This window comes from Adelges cooleyi, unplaced genomic scaffold, assembly GCF_023614345.1.
Source record: "Adelges cooleyi isolate 19-005CV unplaced genomic scaffold, UGA_ACOO_1.1 ACOO_flye_CR_arks_rails_tigmint_CR_PRNA_9, whole genome shotgun sequence".
Lineage (NCBI taxonomy): Eukaryota > Metazoa > Arthropoda > Insecta > Hemiptera > Adelgidae > Adelges > Adelges cooleyi.
Genome location: NW_026096579.1, coordinates 3,662,688 through 3,681,885, shown reverse-complemented (window position 1 = coordinate 3,681,885; position 19,198 = coordinate 3,662,688). Strand labels below are relative to the sequence as shown.

The 19,198-nt window shown below is 32.9% G+C and overlaps 1 protein-coding gene across 4 annotated transcripts in view; it reads left to right on the top strand.

Moving 5' to 3' along the window:
- LOC126846979 (fat-like cadherin-related tumor suppressor homolog) overlaps nucleotides 1-19,198 on the top strand; it is a 157,289-nt gene that overhangs the window by 34,847 nt on the left and 103,244 nt on the right. For 3 of the 4 annotated variants that reach the window (XM_050586899.1, XM_050586898.1, XM_050586896.1), the window contains exon 3: nucleotides 7,569-7,617. The exons of the other annotated variant lie outside the window; for it this stretch is intronic. The gene's annotated coding sequence lies outside the window, so the exon portion shown is untranslated. The remainder of the gene's footprint in view (nucleotides 1-7,568; nucleotides 7,618-19,198) is intronic. 4 annotated transcript variants of the gene reach the window in all.

Here is a 19,198-nt window from a genome sequence, read left to right as displayed (position 1 = left end):
AAATCGTATCCTTTGTCAACGTACCGATTTAATGGTACAATCGTCCAAAACGATTGCGTGCGACAACCGAGAGAAGGATATATTTTCTTATCCAATGTGTAATATAGGTATAACTAATAATGTGTACCGTGTAGCCTAAAGACTATATACTTGCCCGTGAGTGTTTAATCTTAAAACATCAAAATCTATGTGTAATACGATAAATTGTATTAAATCTTTAATCAACATAAACTTTGGTGTTAAAATAATCTAGATTCTTGGTTAATTTCGCGAGCGTTAAAATAACAAATACATTTTATAGTGGTATAATGTGAGTTATGGACGACCGTAATAACGTTGTGAACCGCTATTAAAAACCGTCCGTGACCCGTGTGCTTTTCAATTAAACGTTTTATGGAAGAGTTAACGCGTCGGTTTGTGACTTGTGCGAGTGGTAAAGCAGTGTAAAGCGTGCAATCATGCAAATCACTCGCCGTTTTCATTAAAATGTCACTATCATAAAATCATAATTATACTTTTTATGATGATACGTTCAACTAGTTCTCGATTAGCAAATACAATGGGTATACCGATATTATTTAAAAAAAACAAAAACGTTTTAGCTTCGAATGCGAAGCTGAGGAAGGAAGTATTGTTTTTACCGTGATGTGTTTTTATACATTATATTATATTTCCTAAACCACTGAGCCGATTTTTTTCATTTAGCACGTCTAGGATGTATGTGTATAGGTAAATAAAAATAGCCACAAATTAGTACCTATAGAAACACGATTATACCTTATCGTTTCCCTCTTAATGTAGGTACATAGTAGTTGTAGGTACATAAATGCCTTTACCTAATGATTTTTATCGATATTTAATATTTATACCGCCTATATAGATTCGCATCGAAGCGTATTCTGAGAGTGATTATATAAATAACGTTTTCGATCTTTCTTCCAAAATGTAGCAAATAGCTTAGATGTTATTGATTCCATTATCGGTAATTCGATACCTAGTCATTTTCAATTTACGTAGCGAATTCTAACGTCTGATTAGACTGTATTTAACGAAAAAAAAAAACAACACATTGGATTTTTTATTGTTTATAACAGTTTGAAACGTTTAAAACAATGTTCTATTTGTGTATAAAAAAAAACAATTTTTTTACAACCCTGCTTGTGTACATCAAGGGGTACCAACTATAATGGTAATGACGAGGGGGGGCCTCAGTTTTCAGACCAATGTAAAGGGGTGGAACTCTGTGCACCGGAGCGGTTATTGTGTTTGGCCGGGTCACCGTTTTATAAAGCATAGTAATAACAATATATATATATAAATGTCAGTGTGTGTAATGAATACTGCGAAGCATTAAATATTGTATGCAAGGGACGCTTGTACGCCAAAAAGTCGACAGGCACAATAAGCTTTCATCATCGTGATGACCTACGTCGTTTCCATTGTTGCGGAATGAGTGGTATTGTGGGAGTTGTGTGATGCGAGCTACGCCTCTCTCTGCTGCTCTTCGGCGGTGGAGATATGCCCGGTAAAGGGGTCCACGAGCCAAAGGGTTTGACGTTATAGGAGCGGGCACCCGTCAAAATGATAGGTCTGTCTGGCTCTACTATACCGGCTGGATTCCGAAATTTCAATGGATAATAACAACATTATGTAATTTTATGTACGCGGTAGTGTAGAGTGGAGAAGTGTGGTGTGGAGACGACGTGAACAAACAGTTTGACAAACGACCTTTGCAGCAGAGATTAAAACACCCGACCGAACTTCTGGGAAAATTCGATTTCGATTTAAAAATCGCTTAGTTTATTCTTTAACAAATATTTATATCAATCATACCGAACGGTTGGTCAGTAGATACGATATACACGCCCTGTAAAAGACCGTATTTACTTTGACCGATAAGTCAGAAGATTCCACTGATTTTGCCCGATCGTTATGGTTTGTTATTTTTGGTCAAGGAAGAAAAAGAAGTGAACAAAATTCTAAAGGTTAAACATTTTTTGTATTCTTTGACCAAAAAGCATTGCAGTATGTGGAAAAAAATTTTGACCTAAATTTAAGGTCAATTCTAACCTAATCTATCCTAAATTCAAAATTCATTTCATTCTTAAAATTTGCCCCCATTGTTTTAGGAGTTAAAAAGAGGATTATTTTATTTTCATGACATACATCAATTTATGTATATGTTTTTGAGGTCGATGAGTTCATATTTGATATTATATGGGGTCAAACTCCTAATATAAGAATTTTATGAAAATTTATTGTGTTTTTTCTTAGTCATATTTACCCTTTCTGATTCTACAACTTAGGAATAAAAATTGTAACACAAAGTGTTATAATTAATTATAATTTTATATTTAAAGCAGCTTACCTTCTAAGCTTTAATTTGATATAATATATTGCTAGTTTTACTTTAGTTTTCTTCGTACAGTGACTAGACTTATTGTATACCTAAATTAATTGAATCAATACTCAGATAACGCTATTTGTGCATAGAATTGATGTAATACCTTACCAAACATGTTTATTTTTAGAAACAATTGTTGTTTTATGGATATTTGTCTTTTTTTCATTTTTGTCCACTATTTTTTTTTAATTTCCGGACCACTATGCGTGGGCTTGAAATTTATTGTTTTCTTCGAAAAGTATCTCTCAACACATCTGTCAGATTATTGTAACTACTCAAAAGGAAAATTCCGGCAAACTGTAAACCTTGTCTAGAGAGTATGTTCCCGCAAAAAACTAAGGTCGGTGTAAACCTGCTGGGTAAAGAGCACGATACAATGCTAGTAAACAGTGTTTAAATGTATGTTATTTAAATATTAATCTAGATCGGTAAGTAGACACTTGTGTTGAATTTTATTATTGTCGTTGGTCGACACTCCATCCATGTATAATGTATTATTATATAGTGTCTACACACAGAGTACTATAGTATGCATATATTATACTAGTATCCCGACTGTCACCACCTCACTATATGTATGTAATATATATATAGTATATATATTCTGACAGAGATGACACGTTTCGCGTAATCCCTCGTTTAAGAACAACAACTGATGTAATGTCATTAATTAACCATCACTTCAAATGGAAATCGTCACCGTCGTGAAACTAGCGTTGTATTTGTCTTCAGGGACAACGGTTTTAACGATGGGGTTGTTACTAAATAATAATTATCACCTTGACTGCCACATCATTTACTGCGCTTATTCGGTTGGGTTCTCGCATAACGTATCGTTCATTTGTTCAATTAACTTAAAAGGATCGTTAACGTTCTGTCGGGTGATAATATAGTTCAAAGATACCAAAATGTTTTAAACACCTCTGGTGTTAAACGAGTAAATAAGTAAATACTATGTGAATGTCATTACTAGGTTGTAAACAAAATTTACATAATTTTAACTTTAAACTGGACCAAACCATGAGTCTCCACCATACCTCTATGCGACGGGGTGAAATTAAACCTAGTAATATACTATGAATGTAGTTGATTTATGGATAAAAATGTTAATAAATTAAAAAGTAACTCACAAAATACGCTAGACGGTTTAAAGACGTTTTATGATTTTAAAAAGATATTTCCACTTAATGAAATTAGTTTTGGAAACTGTGAAATGGTTGGACTTATTTCGTTTTAAGTTCGATTTGGCTTTCCTTTCACAAAAAAGATAGATTTTGTTTGTTCATTTTGTTACTTTATCCACGTGTCAAATCAATTCAAATAAAACTTTTCGAGGACGGTTTACCCACCTGAATATGCCAAAGTCTTAGGGGAATAAACAATAGAATGTTAAGAACGCTTTGTACTGCATAAATGTTTTGGAGCAATTCTGTAAACGTTTGTACAAAATAAAAACATTTTCCCCATTTTTTTTTTGTTGACAATAAATTATTTTACATAGATGAAATTGTAATTTTGCGTCTTGGGAGTTTCCCCTACAAACAAATAATTTTTCACTACTTAAGTCCCGAAGGAGTCAACAACCAAAAAGGTTCTCAACCGCACTAGTACCGCAGTTTTATTCTTCGAGCAGGATTTGTCTTTACTTTTTAAGATTTCTGTTTACATCTACGCTGTGCTGTATAAATATGTTATTTATATTGTTTATTTTTCTTATTAAGAGGTAAGGGCAATTAAGTACAAATTAATTAACTGTATATAATTATTACTTTCAAATCATGTAGTAGATGCGAACCGATGTTATTAGACTAAACGTTTTTCAATGTAACAATTAATAATCTTTTCTACTATAAGTCGGCCTATTATGCAATTAATTTGATTTATAAGATCTTGTCTTTTATGAACCATTTTAAACATAATATTTTGTTTGATCAAAAATACAAGAAATATGTTTTAAAAGGTATTTTTTAGGTTAGGGACTATACCTTGCAAATACATGATGGTTCAAAGGATTCGGATTTTGATTCTAATGAATTGGTAGCGAGATATTTTTATTGTAAAAGCGTTTGATTTTATTTTATATGTATATATATTTATTATATTTTATATACTTTATATTACAATTGCTGGAATTGTCGTCATTCTTCTTAAAATTAAACAAAATAATAACCTGTCTAGACTATCAATGGGTGGAGTACCTTTTTTTAATACTTTCCAGCGTCTATCAAGTAAACACGAATATTGAAGACATATCTCCAGAGCAGTTGGCAGATCACGTATTTTCAAAGAATTTGGTTTTTAAAATACGTTTTTCAACTTGAATTTGAATTTCCCTTCTTGGGTGGCTATGTAGGCATATTTATGTGTCGAGAGCCTGGCGACACCTCTTGCATTTTAATCAACCGTTTGGTGTGTAACAAACGCCCAAGTTTTATTATGGAGAAATATTATATAGTAGCCTCGTATATAAAATATGTAATCTTTATCATAATGTTGTTTTGGTCTATATGGAATTTTCATACATTTCCTTCGCCCTACGCTGTATGGCTTAAAACTTGGTTAGAAAAACTCATTACATGTTAGGTATGCGGATATTTCATTATTTAATTAAATAAAACTTGACTTTGATAGTTATTAGTAAAATTTGACGAAAACTTTTCAATTTCACTGAAAACACCTGTAATAATTGTTTTAATTGAAATCGCCGCTCTTATCCATTGAATAACAACATATTAATACTTACTGGAAAACACAATTACCGTTGTACTATATTGCAATTTATTAGTAGACAGACGGTTTGCCCGACTATTACCACTACTATTTTACTTATTTTATTGCGTGTAATGCTGCAACGGCACCAAGATAAGTGTACACTATCCTATCTACTGTATTATTAGATGTATTAAACCTTTGTCGGTGTATCTTTTTATATGTTTCATTAAATTTGTTAAAAATGAATGGAACTGACGTTGTTACTATTTGGATATTGTCCACATTATCATTTCAGACATTCTGCCGTTAGCGCTCAGGGCAGTGTATTATTTTTATGGTTAATCGTTTTTAAATATTAATTTCTTTATTGTTTTAATTACATCTGGGTAAACATCTGAAACGTCATCAGACAAAGCGCGCACAACATTTTAAAATCGACTTACTCGTGAACGCGACCTTCATTTAGACAGTTAATTTTTCTTGTGAAAAACAAATTGTATAACATAAAATATGCTTATTTTTACTAACATCTGCTATACCTACTAGAATGTATTTGATTATATATTATGTGTACAGTTCATATTATTTTTGTTTAAAACCATTTTGGGTCAGGTGGATTTCAGAAAGTGAACTTTGAACTTATCTAGTCATTTTCGTCTTGCGGTTTTCATGAAATGGTACAACGGAGTTTTCAAAGATTGGTTTTTCATTCGTGCACACGTAGGTTGTGGGCAAATCTCGGTAATATGTTTTTTTCCAATCCTATAAAGTATATAAACTGGCGATCACATTGAAGGGCGGAACTGGTTTGTCCTACGCACACCAGCTGTACGCCGTTTATCAACCGACACACGATTCTCATACTGTTATGTTTTATTATTATTATTATTATGAATGAAAGTGTGTCCGGTCGTAGCACGTTGTTACAACGTGTAGTAACGGAGAAAAATATTGAATGGATATTCGACGTAGGTGTATAATTTTAATAATATAATATGATAATATCGTTTAATCTCACTAGGCTCGAGTAATAATTCAAATACCATTCACGGAATGACAAATATGATTATTTTCATCTTACTTTTTTTAACGTATTTCTTGGTTAAAATATCAAATTGAGTTTCGTGTGAAAATCATTGCAGCTCTTCCAGCACTACTTACTTCCAGCAAGTTGTGATTTTTTTCGTGTACAGTTTCATTTAGTTTTGCGACCAGTCGTACGACCAAAATTGATTGCCGACCAAGACAATACAGTCAAAGCCATTTAATCATCAGATGTCTTTGAGTCAGACGACGGTTAAATAAAATAAAGAAAAGCAATTTCGGTGTACGAATAAACCGCTCAATCGTTTTCAGGTCGCGGTGTTATAATATTAATATTACCTACTATGAAATATACGAATGAGATGGAGGAAACTTGTGGTTTTGGCGAAGGACTTGAATGGTAAAAGCCAGAAATTATTATATATTAATTGCGACAAAAGTTTTTATTATAAATTTTAATTACATTTGTTTTTCTAATTATTTATATGCGGCATATACTTAAGAATTTTGACCTGTCTCCTTAGGTAAATTTTTGGGTATGCTTTTATTCAAAAGAAACTGTGATGAAACTACACTATTGCTGTGGTGTCCTTATTTGTAAAAATTACACTTGGTTAAAAAATATTGCGTCCTACGTGTTATTACTGCAGACGTCTGGGTGATTTAATCAAACAGGTTTTCTGTGTATTGCAGTAAGTAGCGCTAGCCATGTTTATTACTTGACATTTGTTTTTCGACCAACAAATGTTCTTTAAATATAATCATTTATGTAAACGGAATGATACACTAGATATTCATAGTTTTATTAAAATATAACTTCAGTTTTTACGTTTCCGCAATAAAAAAGTATGCGCATAAATTAATTTTCTTAGGAAATACATTTGTGCTGTTAGACGTTAGCAGCATGTTATCAAATTAGAGAAATTTGTCGCTGTTATGCTATAGTATAAGTCTGGTGGGAGATATCTTAAAAGTTTTATTTATTGCGATATTATGTAAATTGTTGTTGTTTGGTATTTTATATTTAATACTCCTCCTATACTAGTCAAGGCGTGTTGTTGAAAATCGATTCAAGAATAAATCAGTTTGTTATGTTGTAAATTAAATAACACAATAAAGTTAATTATTTTAACAAATATTTATAATTCTCACTTGTCACACAATCGCGCCAACTTAAATCACTAACCTTTATCCATTTGAACTTGGTACATTTTCTGTCGTTTTAGTTTGAGGAAAACAACAATGTATTTATTTGTCAACAATTATAATCTTGCAAAAATATATTTGCGGATTGCATAATACATAACTATGCATGTAATAAATTATATCTTTGATCTCAGATCAAATATGGGTTACTCCTTAATTAAATATATTCCCTCCATTAATTACCTAATTACTTTATTTTTAGATTTTGGCTGTGTGATGCTTTAAGCTAGTCAGTATTTAACAATCATCAGGTGAGTTTCATTTTACATTTTATACATTTTGTTGAATACAACAATATTTATTTTTATTGGATATAGTGATAGTGATGCTATTATTTCATTTTAATAAATATATATATATATTTTTTTTTAGTATTTATTTGTTATTCTATTTAGAATCGTTGCACAGTTTCAGTTGTACAATTTAATATTCTGGAACGTTTAATTTCAAGGGTTTTCGAAGCCTCGTGTACTGTAACATGAATGGAAAACTTGCAAGACATTTATTTAAGGAACAAACGACAGTGTCTCTCGTTCAGCAAGTTATCCGCCACGGCTGCTCAGTGCTCGGGCGTGGGCGTATAAAGCAATTTATTATACTTATAAAATCCGTACGTGGCGTTATTGTACTAGAGGGAAGTGTGATTGCAAATACTTTATTTGCATAAACTTCACGATGATTAACTGCGCTCAATCGGGAAATGACCGAATAACCCAAATAAATACCAGTAGACCGTAGTATTAAAATGAATAACCCAATTAAGTATACGAACCAATCACTAAATTTCGTCTTAACACGTTGACAGCCACGTGCCCAATGACCGTCATCCGGCAATGTATTTATGTACACCATTATATAAGAAATTCCCAAAATAAAATTATAAAACATAATAATATACTTTTCATCCAATTCTATGCCATTCTCTTCCCTATTATAATAATATATTCTTTACATTTATCTTAAATAGGTTTTTTTTTATAAATATTAAAAATTAGTTCATTAGTTCATTTTTATTAGAAATAATTCTGGAATGCAAATTAACATACCAAAGCAACTGATTCTACGGCTTTGAATGTTTGTGTTTTAGTTTATTTTTTATGGACGAAATATTTGATTTATTAATAGTTGTGGAAACCAATAAAAATGCCCGACATTTTATGCTACTTGTGATTACGTGTTTAAACTGTTAACTCCAATATTCATCACAGTTATTAAACATTAATTTATTATTTTATGCTTTTCTATAAACAGTACAAATATTTCTACTAAAAGTAATGGTATACCCATTCAACTAGTAATTTTTTTTCTCTGTGCCACGACCGTCTCAAATTGCCAGTTGATTAGTTTTCACTGCTATTTTAATTGTCGTAAAATGCTAAGAAATGTATTTTGTGTTTGGATTGTAAAAGTAGGTATTTAATATTATAGCGGCAGGAACGACGGGATACATCATCCAAATAATAACAACAAGAACAAGGTCGTTGAAACCGCTGACGGGGAAAATGATATGAGTATCTGACCTTTACGGCATGCGGCAATGGTAATTTTATTGTGGTACAATTTGGAGATGAGTATTGCAGATAGAAAACGTGCCGGGAATACGCTTAAGTATAACAGTAAAGATTCACGCGCAAGACGGACGGCGAAGACCCGTATACCATATATTCTTTTTAATCTGTAATTAATGTCATATAGAGTTCCATGTTACTTCGTAAATCGAAATAACACAGCCAAATAAATTGCATTAGATAAAGATTGGAAAGCGGCATTATATTTTATTTAAACGGTCAATGATACTTGTAGAAACTGAGCTCTAGTTTATTTTACTTGTGAGTTCGTCATTGGTATTAAATAAATGGATATAGGGCAAAGAATTGGCACTCGAATGATTTCGCAATTCTCCCGGCCATATCCTCAGTTGTATAGGATATAGTCAATATAGATATACTCAATATAATGTCACACCCCTTTTCTCTATATTTGTGTCGATATAAAAGATCCCCCGCCTTCAAGCAGATTGCCACCAACAACGTCATCTTGACGAAATTGACATTGCGAACAAAATGTGGCGTTATAATATTAAACGAAGAATAAGAAGGGATATTCGATGAAATTTGACCTGAAAGATTAAAATCTGAATGTATGCCGTGGAGTAGTATCACCCTGGAAATAGAGTTGGGGCTAGAAAGAAACAAGGATAGATAGATGTAGTAAACATTAAAATAGATAAAAAAAAATTACTTTTAAAGCTACTATTGTATTTACGACGTTGTTGTCAGAATAACGGGAGTGACGACTTAGCTGTTCTTTTTTTCCCCTTAAATAAGCCTCGAACATTTTGTCAAGTTAAAAATGTGTCAAAGTGTAGACCCTATTCCGTTCGGCTCCGTTGTCGCCCTCCTCCGTCACTGTTTTCATTTCCGAATGAAAAATCAGTTTATGTGGCCTTCGCCGTTTGGACCGTAATAGAATACGCCGCCCCACAATGTCATACTTTATCGGATTTCGCAAGTTCCACCACCAACGTCACGATATTATATATATATATATATTTATATACATATATATATATATATAAATTGATATGGCGATATGACGTTGACGTTTTGAAAAATTTGTGGTTTATAAGCCAAAGCCGCTGCCTGTCAGATGACAGTATCGATGTACACATTGATTAAAAACTGAACATCTAAAACAATAATATTGCATAAAATGTAAGTGTGACGTTTCTTAAGTTCTAAAAAACATGACGTTCTCGAGGCTCTAAGTTCGCTGAAAAAAATCCTTACAATCGCCTGCCTTTTTAACTCTACTTTGTACTTAGAACACCGTGTATGGATTTTGATTGCATCGATTTGAAACACAAATAGTGAGTTGAATGTTGGTACTAAAAAAAACTTTTTTTTTAGATTTCTTTTTAATAAATGTTTTTTTTCCTTTTTTCTTAGTCGCCTTTTTCCACTCTAGTTGATTCCAACGCTTTAAATCATCTCCTCGCATACTTATAGACCGTTGGGTTTACTCCGCGCACTTTTATGCTACCCATTCCTCTTTGTCTACTTGTACTCCTAGTATTTTCCTTTACATTGATCTTTTTACTTTCTCTTCCATCGACGGTTGGGGCAGCCACCCGTCTTTTTTAATAGCTAGGTTGTTCTAGGAACATGTCAAATTTACCTCCGGCCTTTTTCATTATTTTAGCGATTTATTATATTTTTATAGATTCAGTTTTTTCGTTCACAAAAAAAAAAAAGAGTTTCAATTGAGCTTTACATAGAAGCGACATGTCCAATATTACCCCGTTATCGTTCAACGGTAAATTTTCGTCTTTTTATTAGTGCATGCAGATTTTAGATTTAACCAAACCAAACTGATATTTTGCCATTTTTTTTATTAAATTATTTGTATTTTAATTTTTCGTTGTAATGTTGTTCTATTAGTTTAGGTATGACGCATAGTAAAATCGAATTCGTCAATTATAATTTTAACATATTATGGAGCTCGTGTTATTTGTGATAAAATTGACTGGAGTGTTCCGAAAATATTATAGGCATGTTTGTGATAATATGAAAATTGTTTTAATTAACAAGGCACAGTGTGTATTCTATAATAATAACATAGCGCTCTGTAAAAGCCCTCGACCAATGTTTGGTGACAATAATAAATATGTTTTGATATTGTAACCAAACACACCTAAACATATTTATAATTGAATAAAACTTAAAAATACAATTTTAGTTAAATTATTTAACTAATTGAATGTACACTGTACGTTATAGTATTTTATTTTGTCAGCCGTTACGGTGACATTACAATGTTGGGTAGAGAGCACCAAATTAGGGAGAGGCGACTTCAGTCAAAACATTTTAGATGCGGTTCACTTAGTATAGGAAATGAAATGATATGATATTATAGTACACTGTTATTATTATATTTTGGTATTCTTTCCACAGTCGTCCGTTTGATGATAATAGTGGTCCGGTATTAATAATATATTATTAGAATTGCATATGTATGTTATAGACGGAATATAAATTATCATGAATTGTAGCTGTGATGACTGAGACTAAAAATATGCCTGTTAAAAAAACAGAGAATTTGTCCTAAATTCCATTCTTGAAAAATTACCCATAATTAATGATCATAAGAAAACTGATATCGTTAAAATTCGAGAAATACAATTATTTATTTGTGATTTAACTTTTACCTCATTAAGAAAATATTACTATAAATGTTACATTAATAAAACGCAGTATTAGTATTTTATTAGCATTTTTATTAGTATTAGTATGTATATATATATATTTTTTTTTTTTAAGAGTGTGATTGCCATGAGGTATCTAACGCGTTTTTTCACATGCGCAGCCTCCAGAAATAATTCCTGTGCACCCATGTCTCGACTTTATACTTTGGTCCTCCATTGATCACTTAAAAGTTCTCGGTGCCGTGGTGAACAACAACATTTCTTATTATTCTATACACTGACACTAACGTGCATAGTATTGGCTATATCGATTGCTTCCGAGACTGACCATTTTTTCAACACACACACGCAACTCGCATGTCCTGTGAACTATTTTTCAACATCGCAACGATGGCTTTTAATCAAACCGGTGCCCTTTTTTCAAAGGCTGGGGGGAGACCTTTACGACGTGCGTGAATAATAGCCGACAATTAGTCGCCGGCCGCCGACGCCAATAGGTAGAATGTTTTTACTTTTTTTTTTGTGTGCGTGTGTGAGCTTTTGCGTGCAACCGATAAAGACAAATGCGGTGGAATAATGATGAAAACGTATTCTTGTGCCCGGTGAATCGTTCTCCGTGTCTTACACGGATCGCCCGTACAAAGGTAGGCATGTGTGTGTATCGGTGGCGAAACGGCGCTTAGGTGGTGAAAAAGTATATATATATATATTTTTTTTTCCGGATTTATTAAGGGGGAAATTCAATCTTGTTACACCAACAACGTCGCCACTGCGACAACGTTTTATTAAGTGCCTCGAATATATACTGTAGAAAAAAAAACTCAATCACCTGTCACCGCAGACGCACGGGAAACACTAGAAGACTGTAGAACCCATAAAAAATAACTTTTAGTCTTCCGCCCATATATATATATGTATACATTCCATACTTATACGATCGGAACCCTTATTGAAAAGTGTGTCTGCCGGGCGCACTATTTCAGCTTAGATTATCTTCTAGTCATTGCCATCGATCGTAGCTTCTGGTCTAGTGTTATTAAGATTTAATAACTAGACGGTTTAAAAAAAAAAAACTATCACAAGAGTTAATGACCGATTTTCAAAATGGAAGTCCGATGCATCCTGTGGGAAGTCTTCCTCTTTCCAACAACAAATACATTTTTGTAATCGGATTTTACATCATTTTTAACCACACAATTATAGCGTTACGAAAAATTGTGTACGTTAAAAAAAATATCCTGAAGCTTTTACGAATTAACCTTGAAACAAATTGACACGGTCGAAATTTAATGAAACCACTTTTTCTCAAATATTGCCCATGTTTGTCCTCTTAGTAAATAGGCTCTGTATAATTCCGATCGGAACGATTTTTCTGGTTGCTCTTTCTTGGAACATGGCTATATTGTATTTGGTTCCGGTCAATTCGCACTCGCTTACGGTTTCCGGTGTGAAGATTCACTTTTCGTGTTTGCCTCGAAATCGAAAATCCGTAGCATTTTTCACATACCGTATATAATATTGTCGAAAAAAAAGTCTCATCGCGATTACCGTTTGTCTTTTGACTTGATCGTTGTACATCCTCTTTCGAATTCTACCGATTCTCGGAAGACGGATGGATGTAATTAATTTTTCGTTTATCTAAAGCGAACACACTACAAACGAATACGCGATCAATATTAATCAAATGGTTATCAATATGTTTATCAACCCTATTATAGTTACGTTTGTTTAGTTACACTCTTACTATTTGACTACCTTTATATTGAATCAAACACAGCGAACGCTACGTCTGTTTTAATAGATACAGTTGTAGGTTAGGTACACATTTCACTACAGGTATGTGTCTTAGCCGAATCGATATTATAATGTCGTCACGCAAAGCAGTCGTGTAAACGATTCCAGTCCCGGTAGTTTATTTAAAGCTATTGCAATCGTTGTAGCCGCCTGTACTACAAACGGTTTAAGCTATTTTTACCGTGTTTACTACACGGTGCAGAGTTTTGCTGTTTCGATGATATTATATGCAAAAGATATATTGTCAAGTGAGCAAACAACAAAATCGTACCACATCCTTCTTCCGCTCTGTGTATATTTGAATAAGCCAATATTAAAAACGCTCAAAAGCCTTTTGTCAACAAATACATAAGCTCTATTTTATTAACGCTTGTATATTTAACATCTTTGATGTGAAAATAACAAAAGTCATTATTATTATTTGTACATCAAAGCTTTGCATGTGTATATATATATATATATATGTACAACATTAACGTTATTCTCAATAGTGGCTCAGATAATACACGCTAAATGGTAATTTACTAAAAGTGAAACTTGTTTATGGGCTTTGACAAAATCTCGCCGGCAACTCAATGTTGTAAAAATAGCAATATAAAAAATAGTGATTAAGATATGTTTAAATAACGATTTGTCGGGTAGAGTATTTATTATTTATTATCTGTTGTTTGGGTATTGCTGTGTAAACAACAACAGCTCCAAAATATTGTGGGTTGACCCTTTTTTTTAAATTTTAGCATGTGATAGCAGTTGTTCTTCTTGGAAGTTAGGAGGTTGTATTAGTTTCTGGACGGGTATAATATTTGATGTTGTTTCGTCATTATAAATTAATTGAGTTTGTTATTGTTTAATTTGGCAATTGTTTATCGACGGTGTGCTGTTAGTAATTAACTCATATTTTAGATGAAAATGATTTTAATCGCATTTTAACGACGAAAGTAATGGCTACTTTTTTCTCGTTAGTTTTACGAGAATCGGCCATTAACTCTGAAATAAAACAACAACAAAAACTCCGTTCGCTTGGCCTTTAATAGACTCATAAAATTACTGGGGTCGAAAGCGTTAAGTCTCTCTCTAATTTACATGATTTTTTTTTGTAAATTTTAAATACAATTGGTCTTACGCCGTCTCGCTAATGTCTTTTAACCCGTAAAAATAAAGACATAATTTCGAACATTTAACTTTCTAAAAGAACCATAAAAAATAAACAAGTTATGTTTGTTGTAAAGCTTAGTTTTTTTTTAAACCAGGTTTACAGTTTTTTTTTTTTAATTAAAGTACTTTTTTTCTAATTTTTTATAAAAGATTGAACTAACAATTGTAATAATTTAACCGATAATGGGTCTTTTAGCTACCAGAAAGAGTATTTTAAGCTTTCCAATGCTAATCATACACTAATTGATCTTGTACAGTAATGCATCAGAAAATTATTTGTTTACCAAAAATGATTAATAGTTAATATTGATAAATTATTGATTTTTGATCGGTGGTTCACCCAAATTGTACATTAAAGTAAACAGTAATTTACTCTTACAATTTTTAGCACACGCTGTTGCTAAATAGTTGACTACAACATTTTTTGTCTCAATTATCTCTTACCCTTTAATATATAGGCCATTCTGTTGTATTTATTTTAGGTTAATATTTGAAATATTTGAAAATGAATTGTCTAACACATCTTATTTTGCTTTACAATCTACCATGTAATTTGATATTAAGCGTACTGTTTGTGTATATATATATATATACATATATACTACTTAGCCAGTGAGTATGGTGTATTATATCATATACGAATAAAACATCGTTGGGGAATTGAACCAATACGTAAAGCATAAGCCATTATTGTATATTTCAAAAATCGGAAGAGTTATCGAACTTATAATCGACGATTTTTTTAAGTCTATTGTACTATAGTCTATTGTTTTTATTTTAACAACGTATGTTTTGTATTTTCAATAACAAAAAGTAAGTACACATTTTTGTATTCCATAAAAATTAAGCTATTTTGCATATTAGATTAATTAACATGTATTGCACAACTCACGCTGTGGTTTCTGATGACTTTAGTAACATATAACAGCATTGCTGTAATTTAAAGCTTTCACAGTATTTGAGTAAGAATTTAAAAAGGTACTGAGGGTGTGCCTAATTGATTGTTGGCCATATTATAGAACCTGTATGAATTTCCCTAGGCCAGCCTAATTGAGAAGGATTGAATAGATCTCTCTCTAAGAGATCTTCTCTTAGATACGTTAAGATAAATTGACTATAGTTAATAGCATAATATATTCCGTTCCTCAAAGAAGGCAAAGTATGCATATTTTTTTAATACAAACCATATTATATAGCTATATCGTTCCGTATATTTTCTCTAGATGTTCTATGCATGTTATTTTTTTCCAGAGTTGAGTAAGTCACAATAATACTCTCTCTCTATTGTATTCTAGGTTACAGCTATAACAGAGAAAAAGTAATAATTCACTCAGAGTGGGGTCTCAAAATAATCTGTTACTTAACGAGTATGCGTGTACAATAACAAATGTATATACATATATCTAAATAGCCATTCAAATATTTTTATTATTTCTGTTTTGTGACTATACATGTACTAGTAATCAAATAACTAAAAAAAAAAAAAAAATGTTCCAGTTTTCGAAATATATTATTATTTGAAATATTTGTATAGCAAGACGAGGAAAATAAAATGCTTGCAGAATATTTTTCAAAAAAACAACTTGGTACTATTCTATGTATTGCGAGGCTTAAGTAAAATGTAAAGTGCCCATCGCTGTTGGAAAATGTTATGTAGTCATATTTTACATAAGATCGTATCGTTATAGAGTTTCCACGCTAAGGCGATGTAGGCATACGTTTTATAATGGTGTGTTTCTTTTTTGCTTGTCTACACCTATTGTAGCCGCTTGACCGATTTTCATACCCGTTGGAAGACGAAATCAACCTATTCACGGTTGATAACGTCTACTCAAAATACTACACGGCCGTCTATACGCTGGGATGTGTGTACGAGTACTTGACTATAAAATTGTCGACTTTGATCAAAAACTGTGAACAATGTAAACTATATGTAACGGTGCAAAAAGGAAAAACGTATAGTACGCGTCTAAAAAGCACTAAGTCGTTTTTGGTCTAGCTGTGTGTCAGTTTAAAAACGACATTGTCGGCCTAATGTTTCGACCTCGTGATTGGTGCATTGCTTTGTCTATATGGGTCACTATTAAGATACCAACGCAACATATATACAACGACTTATATATGTGAAACGAGAAATACCCACTTGTGTTCATAGAAATGGCGAATCAACCAGACTAAGTATTGGCGAATCCGCCCGGGCACTATTCAAATAGATCAACAACCAGGCGAGTAAATACTTGGTTCCGTTAAAAACGGCTATTTCCGAAGACTACCATTCTAATACCCGCTGAATCATCCTAAATATAACAATTTCAACTTCCAGCAAAACAAAACATAATCGTAATATATCACATCAAAGCGAAATTTAAGCGCTCATCACAAAGTCATCAACAACTACTACTATTTAGATTTGGGTTTCGCAAACGCAAACAACGTCCTCGATTTTGTATTTAACAGATGGAACAGTTTATACAATAGTTATCATACAAATGCGTCTTAAAATTAATTAAAATATTAAGTCAAGCTAGTGTCAAAAGACAAGAAAATTCATCAATATTTTTGCTGTATTTTTGTCTTATTACAATGTAAATATAATACCTTCTATAAGCTCCACACCGAAGCATTAAAAATGTGTATTGAACTTTAATGTACCTACAAAAATATGAATTAAAAGTTTATTGTTCAGGCAAATTGTATTCGTTTCCGGTAAAGATCCGGTTTTTTTGCCATTATAATAAACAAAATGATGATTAATTATATTTTATTACAATCGCTATTTGACTTGTGTACAATTTCGATGGTTAAACAACGTTCATGGGCATGTGTATGTTATTTTTCACATTTTGGATCCGTTCATATGGTTATAATATAGGTATTGGATTTTTAATTCGTTCCAAGTGTTTTTCAGCGGTCATATTGTCATGTAGAATTAATTTCAACAAAACATTTCATCGCAGTTAATACACATACACCGATTCGCTACGTGTAATACTGTTTGTATTCAATGTTTGTATTAATTGTTAACGCGATAATAACAATGCGGAATGTACTGCAGTATAAAAGTGTTTATTATGTTTGCTTTAATAGGATGTCGAAATGACAATATTGCGTGCTTGATTACTATATTATGCAAAAAAAAAAGGTGTAACGCCATTCAACCCCTTATTTTACAGACGCATTAATTCACAGCGCATGTTTATTTACATGCGGTAATCTCGACCGTATATCTTTGATGACATTAATATCACCGTATCTCCTTAATTAGACGCCCATATCAGGTCTCATTGCGGCAAAGTTGTTTTATTCGGAATTAAAATACCGTCCAGTTAGTTATTTTAAAATTGTTTTATTGAATAAAACCCTATGCCGGTGTGGTGAGAGAAAAAAGTCGTATCGACCGGTTAAGTCGTTGGGCTGAGGTTTTTTTCTCGGTGAAATAATTCTACACTTTAATGTAATCTGTGTTAGTGACCATCTAGGGTGAGATGGGAAGGGGATAGTGTCAGAATAGACGTGTTGTGTATAACATGGCGATACGTTTTTTTAGGCTTATTTTTTTCGTGCCTCCTCGGCGTTCAAAATAAATTCCCTCGGGTCATAAATTCAATAGTATGAACAGAAATTAAGCGCCGTTCTTGCTTCCGCCCTCGAGGCGTCAAAACGGTTGGCCCTGCCCCCGTTTTTCCGGTGCCGCCGTTGCCGTTAAGTTCTCCTTATCGGATCTGAACTTTTCCCGCCATCAATAGACGTCAGTCGCTTCTGTGCCATATCCATTGTGCTTGGCGACCGCAACAGGAAATTCACGCCTTTTCGCCGAAATATTGTACCGAGTCCTTTATATTATCAGTTGCCGCGTTTTATACAATATACATAGGTACACGCTTTTATTGTAATTATGCTAATGATGATAATTTGCATAGGTCGATTATATTAAAGGCGCGCGAGTGTAGTAATAACACGGTTCTACAAAAGCCGTGCGGGTTTTGTTTAAAAGACGAAGCTGCCACTATCTGACAGATTTTTCAGCGAGGAACACAAATCTGCCTTAAAAATGTCTCTATAGAAGGTCAACTTGCCGAAAAACATACCTTTTGGGTTCCTCGTGTAAGATAATATGGTTGCCCGACGGCCCTACTCTCATTTCACGGCCACGAAGTTAATCCGTCCAATAACCATCTGTTTCGTTTAACTACTAGCGCTCTTATCCGTGATTCAAGCTACCAACCAATCGTAATAAGTTATTATATTATTTTAAATCGTGGTTATATAATCACAATTTGTGTAAAGTTAAAAATGTTATCTGCTCGAAACACCTTTGTTATAGTCCCTACTCGAGCGAGTTTGTAATTTGTATGGAATTAACTTCGGTGGTCACTGATTGGGTAACCGTATTATCTTAAACCGTGGCTTGGACCACTGCAATTACAATATTATTTATTTTTGTGTACTTTGCACTCGGACGTGTTTTGGATGGTAAGAAATATTGGCATGAATCTCCTGAAAAACGTTTCGGGTTTTCGGGATTCCGGTTAATTCTTTCGGCAAGCTGTACGATTCTCAGACCTTTGCTTGCTGCGTGTGTAAGAGGAGTAATGATAATTATAACGTATACAGTAATTACAGTGCGTAAGCCACCACGATGACACTCCCTCGACCCTAGACCGGCGATCGCGTGCCAG